Source organism: Bidens hawaiensis, unplaced genomic scaffold (assembly GCF_021521415.1).
Source record: "Bidens hawaiensis isolate Kalapana, Puna unplaced genomic scaffold, B.hawaiensis_p1.1 tig00034742_1, whole genome shotgun sequence".
Taxonomy (NCBI): Eukaryota; Viridiplantae; Streptophyta; class Magnoliopsida; order Asterales; family Asteraceae; genus Bidens; species Bidens hawaiensis.
The window spans coordinates 70,733-86,412 of NW_027505336.1; the positions used below are offsets into that span (position 1 = coordinate 70,733).

The window sequence follows — 15,680 nt, forward strand, 5'->3', positions numbered from 1 at the left end:
CTTTGTTGTATATGTTTCTTTGAATTGTTGTGATGATTTACATGTAATGCCTGCGTGTATATATAGTCTTTGATGCATGATATAGGTTGGTGGGCGTTGTTGATCAAACTGAGAGCTAGCAGGTTGACCTTTTGATATGGAGAGTGTCAAGCTAAAAGAGGTTGAACTACCTAAACCCAAAAAGAAAAGAGTTGCTATTATTGGAATAAGATCATTCCACCTTTTAGTTTATTATTTTGGAAAATATATATAACTGGTACAAGAAAAAGAAAATTTTTCATTGATAAAACTACGAGCTGGTCGACCAACGGATCAAAACAGTCTCATGTCAATACAAGTTCTAAAAAAACAAGCCGTTTTAGAAAAGTAACGATATGGTTTGGGTAAAAAAGTTTACAACTAAAATGTACCAAAATTGAAATGAGTCGTTTTAAAAAAAATGAGTCAACTGTGGTTTTCGTCTCCGTGGTTTGTCCAAATCTGCGATTTTAATCCAATAGTTTCAAATTTGCAATTTTCCTCCATGTGGTTTCATTTCACTTGCAATTAAACCTGAATTTATTAATCCCGTTAAGTTTGATCGTTAAACCTATCAGCGTACCGTTCACGTGTGGGGAAGTTTCGTTCTCCCCCCCCCCCCCAAAATACACCCCAGCCCCTCACGTGAGGGGGCTTGTGAATTAGGACTGGGGTTTATTTAGGGAGAAAAGAGACAAAACTGCCCCTCACATGAGGGGCACGCTGGTGGTTTAACAACCAGACTTAACAGGGCTAATGAATTTAGGTTTAATTGCAAGTGAAATGAAACCACAGAGACGAAAATCGCAAATTTGAAACTATTAGACTAAAACCGCAGATTTGGACAAACCACAGGGACGAAAACGCGGTTTACTCTAAAAAATATATCAAAATATATTCCCCGGCTACATTTTCTTATGCCAGCTAGTGGTAATAGGTGGAGGCAGCATCGATGCCCATGGTGGTGGCGATGACAACAATAATGTGGTGACAGCGGTGCTCGTGGTGGGTACTGGTGGTGAAGGCAGCAACCATGTTAGTGGAGGTGCCAATGATGTAGGCAGTCAGGCAGAGACATACAGAGGCCAACGTGGTGTTGGTGTCGGCAGCAACAGTGGGGTTGACGAAGAGTACATGATAGAGACGAACAATGATCATTGATAGTGTAGCTTATTTAGACCCATCTGAACTCATCTAGTTTGGGTTAACTCAAATCGAATCATTATCTAACTTGAGTTGATCCGGTTCACCCATATACACCAATATATAACCCTTTTGTTTTGCCCAAACTAACCCTTAATGAAAGGTCATAATTTCCATATAAAGAAATCAATACATCAAATAAGGAGGTCATAACTTAGGGTGTGTTTGGGATTGCTTATTTAAGAGAAAAAGGACTTTTTTGTTAAAAGGACTTATTAACTTAGGAATATTTTAAAAGAAGTTTTGAAAAAAATATTTGGATTAGCTTATGTGTTGGGAAAAACCAAAATGACTAAAAAGTACATTCTTTTTTAAAAGGAGTGTAATGAGTTTAAGGGTTAGAGGGGTGTAATACGTAAATCAAACCCATTAAGTTAATAAGTTATAAATTCCTAACTTTTCAAAACCCCTTTATTTTGCCTTCTCTATAAGTTAAAATCCATAAGGCCTTATGGTTTGCCAAACATCTTATACACCTTATTAACTTTCAAAAAGTTTATAAGTTATAAGTTGATGAAAATAAGAAATCCCAAACACCCCCTTAGTAACTTATGACTTTTAAGTCATTAGGAGGTAAAATAAGGAATCCCAAACACCCCCTAAATGACAAAATAGGTTGTAATTGTCGCCTGGGGATAGGGCTGCTAAATGAAGGAGTCGTGTTCGCATCGCAGGTCATACCTGAATGAACCTGAAATCTTACATGGACCCACGCACATGAACCCATGCATGTGATTGGTACAAATCCGATATCACAATTCTCCAATGCGGACTGCCATGAAAGATTTGGTATAGTTGAGACTTATAGCCATAGTTCACTCATAGCAGGTTTCATATGCTTCTTATGCAGTATCATTATTGGGTATGTACATCGACTACTGATGGTCCAGTCCGGTTCATTGATGAAAGACTGGAGAAGTTGGAAGGGCTGCTTCTATTAGAATCATTCCCAGCAGTACTGGAACTGCAAAGGTAGTATCTATTTGACGGCTGTTCCTTTTGATTAATATGTAGTGATGTGTGTACTAAAACGATGGTGATTTTGAAAGCCTTTGGAAAAGCTAACGACAAACTTGCAGGGATGGCCTTTCAAACATAACTGTTATGAGGAACTAGGTTGATAAGTTTTTGGTAGTAACACTAACAGGTCTATGCTAATTTGCTAGGACCTAAAGGTGGCATTACATTGAACAACAGATTGGTTAAAGCTGTCTCATGGTACGTTTTAAACAACCACCACCGTACCCAGTAAAAATCCCACTAATAGTATTAGTAGCAGGGTTTGGGGGGAGGGTGGGATGTAGGCAAACCGTGCCTCTACCCAAGTTATAGAGAGGTTGCTTTCAAAGACCCCCGGCTCTGAGAACATGTGTGAAATAAATAAAAGGTAGTGGTAATGATAATAACAGTAGTCATAATAATGAATAGATAGATAGAATTGTGTTGTTAATAATTAATAAATGTATCATTTAGCACAAGACACATTTCTAAACAAAAACTCTGCATTCATCCTAAAAGTCTTTTAATCACTTTATCCTACGGATACGCCGTTTTCTGTAATGTTTGATGAGAGAATCTATTTCCATAACCCTAAAGAAACTTACAAGTATCATATCTAATCGTGACCTAAGCAGTCAATGCAGAAAAATATCGGATAACGGTCAAAGACCGATATTTGAGATATTTGTTATCGCGGTGAGATATCGGTGGGACATCAGTAATTTTAATATCATGTAGAATTTATATATATAGCAATTTAATACTAACAATTCAGTATATTCTCCTACTATTAACAAATTAGCCTTTTGCAACACTGACAATTGTAGCAAGTAGAAACTGGTTAAGACTCGAAACACCAACATTAAACACTAAAAGTCAAAATTAAGACTTAAAACACAGATATCGGTGAATATCGGTCAATATCGCCGATATTATCTGTCCTGATATTATGGCCGATATTTCACATGAGGACCGATAATACCACCGAGATTGAATGCTTTATTCATGCTCAAATGCTTATACAAGTAAATCAAATTAGTCACCAAAATAAACCAAACATTGAACAACATGCAACGATAGCCAACAAAGCATAACGGTTCAAGGTTCAATTACATAATCGATCAATCAGAAAAACCGGCATCTTTAAAAGTTTTAAAGTCATAAACAACAACCATTTAACCAAACAAAAGCAACTATTACCCGTTCACCGCGAAGCATTAAGCCCAAGAAGCATCTGACTCCCACTATTTGGAAGATACATAACATTCCCACTCCTCGCCAGCGTCCCCGAAATCTCCCTCGACGCCTCAATCCTCCTAAGCTCAATCAACCCCATCCCCGCCGCCGCCGTAGCATCCGAAATCAGCTTCGCCGACTCACTCTCCCCTTCCGCCCTAATAATCGCCGCTCTCCGCTCCTGCTCCGCCTTCGCCACCACAAATTTCGACCTCTCCGCCTCCTGCTGCGCCACCTGCTTCTGCTCCACCGCCTTCGAGAACTCCGCACCGTACGAAAGGTGCGTAATCGCCACATCATCAAGCACAATGTTAAAATCCCGAGCACGCTTAATCAAACTATCCCGAACCAAAGCCGACACACGCGGACGCTCAGTTAACAGCTGATCAGCATTAAATTGAGCAACCACAGCTTTCAAAACCTCATTACCGATCGACGGAAGGACCTTATCGTCGTACTCGAGACCTAGGGTTTTGAAAATATCGGGCAATTTGTTCACTTCTGGACGGGATAAGACACGTAGGGTTAGGTTGACCATCTGGAGGTCTTTGGTACCGGATATGGAAGTGAAAGTGTGGGGCCTGGTACGGATGTCGAAGATGAAGGGTTTTTGGAGGACTGGGATGAGGAAGTGGGTGCCTTCGCCGACGGTGTCGTCGATGATTCCGCTGAGACGGTCGAAGATGACGGCGCGCTGGCCGCCGTCGACGGTGTAGAGGGAGTAGTTGAGGAGGGTGGCGGACGCGCCCAGGCCTAAGGCGGCGCGTGCGATGTTGGTTAAGAAGGTGAATGCTGCTTGGTTGCTACCCATTTTGGTGTGAGTGAGAATGAGAATGAGAATGAGAGTGAAGGTTGTGGAAGTGTGGAACAAGGGTTTTAGACATGGTTTTGGTTTGTGGTCTAGGTCAACAAGGATGGCAAGTAAGTTTGTTTTGGCCCATTTGAGCCCATATAGTTAAACTTGTTTCTTCTAAGTTTAAGATAAGGTGCAACTAGGGGTTTTCTTTAAGTTCATTTTTTGACTTTCGGGTTTTTTGGGTCGGTTTTTCGGGTTTTAAAGTTTTAAATCTTGATCCGAAACTTATAAATCAAAGCCGAGAACCAACCCGGATTACTTCGGTTTGGGTTCGGGTTAGTCTTTTCTCGGGTTTGGGTTTTTCAGGTCAGGTTAGTTTGGGTTCGGGTTTTCTCGGGTTGGGTTTCGGGTAAAAGTGATAGCCCTCGTAGAAAGTAGAGGTGTACAAAACCGATTTTAAACCCAAACCGAACCGGTTTAGAAGTAGGATACGCCGGCTTGGTCTAGGTCGGTTCGGTCCGGTTTAACTTATTTAAAATCGGTTTTTCTCAAACTGGTTCGGTTTTAAAACTGGTTTGGTTGTTCAAAAGGGGGAATTGATTTCACCAAAGTTGACGGTTTGGGTTGGTTCATGAATTGGTTTTGGTGAAACCGGTTTCTTTGTACACCTCTAGTAGAAACCGTATCTTGTTTTAGTCAATAAAAATCAATTATCAGGGTTGGGTAGGAACTGGTTCAAGGTATGATCGGGTTGGGGTTCGGGTTTTGACTGGGTAAATGTGGAACTGGTTATGGCGGGTCCGTGTATGATTTTTCTAAGGAACCAATACCTGGTTCGTACACGCAGGTCGGGGGTCGGGTCCAGAATAGGATTTTTGGACCTCCTCTACTTTGAGATACAATATGCATCCATCAAATGGATATCAAACATAGCTTTTTTTAACACAACCAAATTCTAGAGAATGTGTAATTAAAATAGAGGGCATCCTGGTATGATATAGAAAAGAATGATGCTACAACGAGTATAATGGCAATGAAGGTATGACAGTCTAAGAGTATGACACTAACAGGGCTTCCTAACCTGCTAAGATCAAAGAAACACGACCAATTAGTCTCACCACATGAGGAGGTCTTTGACGATCAACCTCCAGCGTAAGAATCAGCTATTTGATACAAGAGGTGAAAAAAGAGTAGGTATGAAGAGAGAGTAAAGAGAAATAGGATAGGTATGAATGAATGTTACCGTTGGTGAAGTCCAAATTTTAAGCTTAATTAGTTAACGTGAGGTTATCACAAATGTTCTAAATAGCCAAAAAATTGATAGGATTGCTAAAAATCCTAGAAAATCACAAAATTCAAAATCTAATGTTCATAACTCACACCAATATATACTATAAAAATTATGTATAATAAAAAAAAACTATAAGATAATTATAAGTATGTTAATTGTGAACATACATAAAATGCTTACATGTGGGATATAACATACGTTTCTTGATTATGCGATCCGGAAAGCAGATACACAAACAATATTCGTGTAATACTTATTTGTATGTTTTCAATGCTATTATTAAATGTAGGAGATGATATTTGAGTAAAAAGATGATATGACCAAGATGTCATATATGCTTGTATGTTATAACTATATGTGTGAAATTGTTCTCACATGACAGCATACATTATAGAAAAATGGCATCCATTTTGATCAATTGCATAATGAGGAAGAATGTTTTAGAATTAAGTTAATTCATTTTTGAAATTTGAAATATGATTATTTTCAAAGTATTAAGTTTTAAACTAAAGTTCTTGGAACCTTTTCTTTTGACTGGGATCAGTGAGCCGGAAGTACATATGGTTTGGTAAATGATATTGTTTTCAAAGATTTTACTATGTTGTTAATATGATACACTAGCGACTATACATAGGGGTGCAAACGAGCCAAACCGCTCGCGAGGCACTTGAGGTCGGCTCGTGAAAAGCTCGATTGAGCTAAGCTTAAATGAGCCCGAGCCCGACTTCACTTGTCAAGTTCGAGGAGGCTCTTGAGCTTATCATTTTTATAATTTACAATTTTTATTATATATATAATAAAAATTGTAAATTATAAAAATGATAATTATAATGCTATGAAAAAATAAATATTCATTAATAAAAATTATATGATTTTTATTATATACTAACTAAATAATTATTCATTAATAAATATAACGTTGTATATTATGTTATATATAAAATTATAATTGAAAAATATATTAAAATTATTATAAATATATAAAAATTAATTAACAAATAAATAGTAAATAAGTAAAGCCAGATTTGAGGCTGGTCGAGTTCTAGCTTGATTCGTTTGCAACCGTGTATACACCAACGTAGGTTTCAAGTTTCATAAACCTGTCAACGATCTAAAATTATTATGGCATCATTATTTCTTTATCCATACGCATTAGATTTTGTCATCAGGTACCAAAAGCTATAAAAGTTGTTATGACACTTAAATATAATATGTTTTTTTAATTATAATTTCTTTATTGGCTAATTTTTTTAACATCAATTTTCTTTAATACCAAAAATTCGCTTTTATTTGATACTTGCAAATTTTGAACTCACAACCTCATATTTATGAAAAGGAACACCATTACTACTAGTCACTAGACCAATAGATCATTGATACTATTTATTTTGCAAGTTACAATCTCTAGCACGAACAGGGCATGGGTTCAGCTCATTTGTTAATTATTAATTATTTAATTTAATATATAGAATTGCAAGTTGGAGCTAATACAAATAAGAGTTTCCGTGTGAATGGTACGAATTGAAAAGAAATTGGGAGCGATGACTTTTCCGTAATTACGTCACAACAAAGTACAAGGTGAGTAATAATTACTCTGCTTGTAATGTTTAACGTAATTTTTGACATAACTATATTTACTCAACTTATATTTGTTGTAGTGTAATAATAACTATTCTACTACCAAGTAAAATAAAGTAATAATAATTACTTTACGTATAAAGTGTAACGTAATTATTATTATTCTACTTGGTTTTTTATATTTTTTTACAGGGTAATTGCTCAATAAAGAGGAATTATAATTTTGTCAAAGCGTCCATTTTTTTTCTTTACCTCATGTAGTGTAATAATAACTATTCTACTACCAAGTGAAATAAAGTAATAATAATTACTTTACGTATAAAGTTTAGCGTAATTATTATTATTCTACTTGGTTTTTTTATATTTTTTACAAGGTAATTGCTCAATAAAGAGGAATTATAATTTTATCAAAGCGTCTATTTTTTTTCATTACCTCATGTAGTTTGTATGATATTTTCATTTGTACATGTCACTCTGCATTATATATAACTAGCTTTAGAGTCCGTGTCACACACGAGATTTATCCAAATTATAAAATTACAAGTAAATCAAATAATTACATAACGTATACAAAAAATGTATTATATATATGCTTGTTTCTATACTGTGTACATAAATTAATTTTATTTAAATCACAAAATGATTTTTTTTAAATGAACTTAATAAAAAAAATGCATGTGCATAAATGTACCCGAGAATAATCTTTCTATTGAAAATTTCATTCTCGGTGTAAAATACGTATAATTGAAAGAATTTTGGTTATTAACCAATTTCAGGAATAAGACTTTTCATACAATAGTAGTTTTAACAATTCGACCTAAATACAAAATAAGTGTTACCTTTATTGATATATTTATTAATTTACCACCAATTGGATGAAGAGGAAACATTAAATTGTAACAACGGATGTTTTTCATGAACTATGTTTTTCTGAGCTACACCATGAAAAAGATTTTGATAAGTTTCAGGGATCTTCTCGACTTTATCATAATGACAACATAAAAAATAACATGTTAACTCATTCAATTTTGTGATTATTTTGCTTTATTTGAGCATAGTTTTGCATGACAGGCTTCTCTTACAACATTCTGATCACCGTTGAAGGAAAAGTTAGCGCTTACACAACTATTTCAAATTTGATAAAAGTTAAAAGCATTGATAGGTCTGGGGGTGGCATATCGAAAGTGTTCACAATCTTTTCTTAAATTTTAATAGTTGAGGGAAAAATAGTCAATTTGCCAAATTCCGAACCTCTTGATTATTTCCAAAAATACCCTTGAAAATAATTTTGAAACCCGAATATATTTAAAATTCTAACTTTCATCCGTTTGATATTTTTAAGTCAACACTTTGAAATCGTAACAAATTTGATAATAAATCTATTTGCATTCTCAAACTTTTAAAAATACTTAGATTTCCTATTTTTTACCTGTAACAAATTTTGATCACAGATGTAATTAACTTGTATCGAACAATATATTTACCAACTTTTGACCCATAAAAATCAAATTTAAGTTCTACAAAAAACCCGAAACAATCATTGATAAAATACTAAGAAATTACATATGATAAACTTTGTTATGTCTTAGAGTGATTGGTATATACTATCGTTACATTTTAATATATATAAAGTTTACTAAATTAACCGAAAAATAAATGGTTAGATTTAAAACATAAATTTATAATTTATAATTTATAAATTTATATGACAATTTACAACAACAACAATAATAGATAAATTGATTGATTTTTAAAAAAATGGATCGACTTTTAAGCTTATATTTATAATTTAATGATTAAAAAATAACTTTGTAAAATTAAAGCATATTCGAGGTTTTTCTTTACAATCTCCTACAATATATATATAGTACAATAAGTATTTTGGAATATATAGTAAAACAATATGTTAATATTTATTTTTATAAAAATATACAGATATAAATAGAGTATAAAATGAAAATGAATAATTATTGATATATTACATATATTAAGGTTAATTATGATCTTAGTTTTAGAGGAAAAGAGTTGTAAGAATTAACCAAAACATGACAAGTGTTCACAATTATTTTACTTTATTAGAATAGGTAGATTTCGTTATTTTTATCATGATTTTATATATAATAACTATTAAATAAATATATATTTAATATACATACTAAACAAATTAAATAAATAATAGAATTGTTTAACCTCGCGAGCAAAGCCGTCAAGGTCAACAAGTAAAGCTCGCCTTGTTTATTAAACAAACTTACTTGCAGGCTTGAGCTCAAGCTCGCTAAAACTCAACTCAGTTTGAACTCTAACTTTTAACTAGCTAGTTTCCAGTAGCTCACTAGCAATTTGGCTCGTTTACACCTGACCCGATCCGACCCGTCCCTCTTAATCATTAACCATGTAAAGAACATAGAATACCGACAAGATATGATATCAAAGGTATCAAAACAATAGCTAGAACACAAGAACATATCATATCATGCAGTAGTACTAGTACCCATTAATTTGTTTGTTTGTTAACAAGTCAATATTCAAACAACTAACATCACATTTTAAACAAACAAGCACGGATTCGACAGACTACCAACTACAAGATTAGCCTTCTCACTCACCGATTATTAAGCTGTCGAACGATCAAAGATCTCATGCTGCCCATGACCACCACCCGACCCTTCGGTTGGTAGCCCGGGCCCACCAAAACACAACCACTGGTTCACTGATGGCCTGCTATTCACCACCCCTTGTTCTTCATCAACTTCGTCATCACAACGTCAATACCCTTATGCTTATTATCCACCGAATTCTCTGAAGATAATGACGACTTCGAGAGGGACCCGTGGGATAAATGTGGCATTGCCTGCATAACACCATTAACCAATCCGGATGCGAGTTTCTTTTTAACAGTTGGACTGGGAAGATTACTCCTTGCAGCAAGTGTTCTTTTGTTGTTTGGAAGCGAGGATGATGTCGAATATTGCTGTCGTAATGGAATGGGGATTTCTTTAAAGTTTTTCATTGAAACCGAACCTTGTTTTCCTTTCTTTATCGTTCTAATCCACCGAAGGAACCGTTGTATACCCTTCTTCTTATTCATTTTGGATTCCACATTCGGGTTTGAGTTCGAGTTAGAACTTGACTCGAGTTGACTCAGCTCGGGAGAATGCGCACTGAAAGTCGGTGTACCATAAGCAGTGGAGGTAACACTATCCATTCCAGTGATCAAAAACACTTCCGAATCCGAAAGTTTGAAGGAAGTCCCGGGACTAGCACCACCACCGCCGCCGCCGCCACCATTGCCGCCCATCTTCAAACGAGAAGCCAAAAGCTTTCTTGCTGTGTAATCTTGGCTACCAAGAGTCGCACCCGCTGAGATTAACTGCTTCGTGAGCATCTCCGATGAAGCCGATCCAGGCCGTTGTTTAAGAAGATCAAGCGGAGCCATACCATTATTATCACGAATATTCACATCGAGTGAACCCGCAATCAAAAGCAGTTCCACCAAGTCACTATGCAAGTTCCCACTAATCGCTAAATGAAGAGGCGTTCTTCCTTCATTATCCGTAACATTAATCGTTTCTTCGATTCTAAACGCTTTTGCCCCGACTAACCGTTTCATAAGAGCAATCTGGCGGTCGAGTCTCCTAAAAGTAGCCGTTTGAAACCCCGTCACCGCCTTATGCAAAAACGTCTCTCCTGAACCGTTCCTTAAATTAATTAACGAAGGACACGCTTGAATCAAAACCTCAACCGCCGATAACTGTCCTCGGTAAGCCGCAATATGCAAAGCCGTGTTACCTTGTTTATCAGTCGAGTTTATCATTATCATTCCAAACGACGAAACAAGATCTTTAACTACTTCAACTTGTCCGCGTGCAGCTGCGGTGTGTAAGATAGTCGAGCATTGAACATCTCTATAAGCTAAAACATCTTCATCAGAACAATGACCAACAAGTTCCTTTAATATCTTCAAATTACCGCCTCGTGCCAACGCGTGAACCGCCCGGTTCTTCATTTCCTGCTTGTAACCAAATGGGATTTCCCCAATATGTTCCTCTAACTCTCGACCGGGCGTAAACCGTGGAGACATTGCGAAATCATAAACAATCCAAAACACCTCATGGTTCTTGCTCCTAGCAGCAGCATAAAGTATATCAGTCACACCGTACTCGCCTTCACCGAAAACCAAAAGAGGGTCTTTCTGCAACAACTCTTGTACAGAAGCAAGTCACCAGCAGAAGCAGCAGTGTACAGAAGCCACCCGCCGTACCCGGACCCGATCAACGAGTTTTTCCCTCGTTTGCATTCGCCTTCGAATAACAGCTTCCGGGCGACTAAAGACCGGTTCTTGGCGACGTTATCGAACCGTTGGTCGTCGTCCCAGACGACTTCGAGTCGGCGTATCCGTGAGTTTAATTAAGTGGTTGCCGTCCTGGCGGAGCAGCTCCCGGACCAAATCATAGTGGCCGTTGGCGGCCACCCAGTCGATGGGTGAGGCGAACCACCATTGGTCACCGGTGCTTTCCCACCGCAGGGGAAAGTATGTTGGCATTGATCAGTAACTAATGGTCTCAATTTCAGCTTTCAAAGTTCAAATCCTGGAAACAGAAGAAGACTATTAAATTAAAATCTTAAAGGTTAATTAAGGGAAACATAATCAATCAAAGTACAAACAGCATGTGATAGCTTGTCAGAGGCATAAGCATGCTCAACTGAAATAATGTAAATATAATTCATAATTATGGTAACTAAATCAGTGAAAGTATAGTATCTTAAATATATATAAAGATTACATTCTCTCATGTTTTATTTTTTAAATGGTGGGCGGAAAACAAAACATCACATTATATTAAACGGGTATCGTCTCATCAAATCCAAATAGCACAAACTGTTAAAGAAATATATTATTACTATTTATAATTAAGAAACAATTTTATAAAAGAAAATAAATAAACGGGATAAAGGTCACACCAAGCACAAGCTTTAAACGGGTATATTATTGTTAAGTCTCTTGTAACAAATAAAATTAAAATTAAAATTAAAATATATATAAATATTAAAAAAAAAAAATGAAAACAAGCCCATAATACGGGGATAAAACTTAGTATTTGATATGAAATCCAGTTAATTATATATAGTAAGAATTAATATAAAAAATATTTATAATTAAAAAACAATTGTATAGTTAAAAAGCCAAACAATGGATCTCGCCAAACCACCCTTTCATCTTTGGTTCGCAAGAAGGTGGGTATTTTGGTATGGAGAGCTGAAATAGAAAGGATTCCACCGTTAATGTTTGGAAATATTGGATTATTGGTTGACTCGATGTTATGCTAGATAAATAAAATAAAAATCCTAAAAGACATAGGAATAATATAAGACAAAGCTAGTAGTATAATAAGAAAGAATGGGAGTGATTACAAAATGGAGATTTGTCTTTCAAAAAAGAAAAGGTAAGCAACCTCATTTGAGATCGGAAAACAAAAAGGGGGATTATGATTCGAAAAAGAACCTCTTGTTCAGGGAGGGAAGGAAGGAGGGAAAGTAATATTGAAGAAACACTAAGTGAACCCACGGACAGATTATAGATAATCTGGGGGTTAAGTAATGTTTCCCACGAGGTTGAGGTCCAGCAGAGAAGGTTGTTCTTCTGGAGACCTGCAAAACAGACACCGTAAGCTCGTCACTGAGAAGGGGGGGGGGGTTCCTCCTTGTGACCACCCTCCGGCGTGAGAATCAGACTAGATTGCTCTTGAATATAAGTGTATATTAAGAGATTGCTAGATAAGATTGAGATATCAGATGATGTCCTTACCATTCCAAGGTGTTGGAGTATTTATAGCCGAAGATAGGTTTCCTAGAAGGTACAGCCGGCTGAATAGTAATCCTGTTCTACCAACAGTGGACTACGCACAGGCCATGCTGGTTGGTGGGTAGGCTACGGCCAACAGTAAAGGTCGGCTGTATACTGTTCCTTTACTGCCGGCTACGCATTGTTCCACCAACTGTAGGCTGCGCACGTCCCCTCGTAAGGGTTGGTGAGTAGGCAGCGGCTAATAGTGACAAACAGTACTAGAGGGTGCTCCTCCTCGTATTGTTGTCGGTGAGCTGTCACCCTGTGATTGGTTCATGGGCTGCTTTGGTCAATTTGTCTGTTCCGCCCATACCTTAGTAGGTATAGTACGAAAGACCTTCCAGAAGCATACGGACTGGCTCACTTGGGCGGGAGTATTCCCGCCTTGCTCATTCCTTCATGTGACTACTGAAGTAGCTAATGCCTTGTGCGTGTAGCCTTGCTGTTAGTGCGGGTAGCCTTCCCTGATGGCTTGTATCCGCAGCTGCGGGAACAGGCGGGGTACTTCACCATTGGGAGGCTTTCCCTGCGGGTACAGCTGGCGTACTGCGCGTAAGGTTCTTTGAGCATGGTGTGTCCTGCTGGAACAGTTGGTCCTTGCGCAGACGTCCCTGTTCAAGGTGAGTCTTGCGGGTCCAACTGGGCTCTGCTGGGACCTACCTCTTCAAGTCCCCCCAGTCCAATGTTCTTCTCACGAATTATTAATAAGTGAGGTGAACTTTTGGACTTAGCTAGGGTTTTTGAAAAGGGTTGTGGGTCCAAAAGGGTGCTTGACCATACTGAGCGGAAGCTAAAGGGCGTCGAAGAGGATGCGGCTAAAGAAGTGTTGCTCGCCAACCTTAAAAAGAGTGAAGCCGAACGCGCCCGTAACGAAGCTCAAGCTGCCCTCCAAGAAGCTCTGGTTACCAAGGAATGGCTTCTTCGAGAAGCGTTGTCTCAGGTAAGTTTTCATGTCTTTGCGCTTTTCTTTGTAAATATAAAGGGTGTTGACACTTGTATATTTTCCTTTGTAGGTTGTGCATCGGGTCTTCTCAGAGACATCTTACGACGATGCTATGAGCGCAGCCCTCAACGCTTCTCATGAGGATGGGGAACGGGCCGGCTTCCTGCTTGGTCTAGGGTTCGTTGAGAAAGGCGTCCCGCCTTCCAACTTCCCTTTGTATAATGTGGATACTGAAGCTATTTACGACCAAGCAGTGAACCAGTATGCTGCCTTCCCGCATCCGGTGGTGGAGAAGGTGAATGAAGTTGCTGCTGCTGATGACGGCGCTGGTCCAAGTGGAAGTGGCCCTGAAGCCTGATCCTGAAGATCCCTTCCCGCTGCTAGGATAGATTTAGTTTGTATAGATTCTTTCTTGTAGGCGGGTAGTTACCCGGCCATTCTTGTAACGAACATTTATGAAATATAAATCTTTGTGCGGCTAAGACCGCTTCTTTCATTGGATTCCTTGCTTTATATGACTTGCATACTTTAGTTTAAATTAGCAATTTTCCAAGTGTTTTAGAATAAGTTAACCTTTGAACGTGGTAGATGATAGGTTGAAGTTTTGCTTCCTTGTTTGTGATTGTGCGGGTAAGACCGTCACTTGCACTTACAAGGATGGCTAAACTTTACTTACATCTGACCTGCGTGTAGGTTTTCCTTATGATAAAAATAAGTTAACCTTTGAACGTGGTAGATGATAGGTTGAAGTTTTGCTTCATTGTTTGTGATTGTGCGGGTAAGACCGTCACTTGCACTTACAAGGATGGCTAAACTTTACTTACATCTGACCTGCGTGTAGGTTAACTTATGATAAAAATAAGTTAACCTTTGAACGTGGTAGATGATAGGTTGAAGTTTTGCTTCCTTGTTTGTGATTGTGCGGGTAAGACCGTCACTTGCACTTACAAGGATGGCTAAACTTTACTTACATCTGACCTGCGTGTAGGTTTTCCTTATTTTTAGCGTTGTGTTTATGCGGGTTTTGCCGCCTTCCACACGTAACGACTTACTTCTTCCCCCATTTATGCGGTGAATACCGGCACCAGCGTGGGAAGTTCATAAGTATAAAGGTAAAGTTAACACATTGTGAAAGGAGAATCATTTCCATTAGAAGTGGCTCTAGGCCTTTTCTTTACAAGTTTGGAATTGATCTACATATAACATTTGCGTAATTGAGCTCCATTCCATGTTCTTGGGATGGGAGTGCCATCGAGCCTTTCAAGCCGGTATGCGCCTTTTCCCAGGACTTCTTTGATAATGTATGGCCCTTCCCAGACCGGGGCCAGCTTTCCTGGGCGTTCTTGGTTTGAAGCCTCGTTGTTACGCAGTATGTAGTCTCCTATACTGAAGTTGCAGAGTTTTACCCGCGTGTTGTAGTACTTTTGCATTTGTCGCTTGTAGTTCTCTTCACGCACTGCGGCTAAGTCTCTGCGTTCCTCGGTCAGCATAAGATCCAACCGTCTTTCCGCATCATTGTCTTCTGGCTGAATCAAGATCCTTGGTGAGGGTAAACCGATTTCGACCGGGACCATGGCTTCCGTGCCATAAGTGAGGCTGAAGGGGGTTTCTCCCGTACTGGCCTTCTTCAGCGTCCTGTTTGCCCAAAGGACGTGCGGAAGCTCGTCCACCCAGCCGGATCTGTGTTTCAAAAGTCTTTTCTTGATGCCTTCGACGATGCTCTTGTTTGCTCTTTCCACCTCACCATTACATTGCGGGTGTGCCACTGAGG

The 15,680-nt window shown here is 38.1% G+C and overlaps 2 pseudogenes; both read right to left on the reverse strand.

The window, feature by feature from the left end:
- Positions 1 to 3,424: 3,424 nt before the first annotated feature.
- LOC143612535 (prohibitin-3, mitochondrial pseudogene) lies at positions 3,425 to 4,267 on the reverse strand (annotated as a pseudogene).
- Positions 4,268 to 9,846: 5,579 nt separating this feature from the next.
- On the reverse strand, positions 9,847 to 11,664 carry LOC143612546 (uncharacterized; annotated as a pseudogene).
- Positions 11,665 to 15,680: the final 4,016 nt, after the last annotated feature.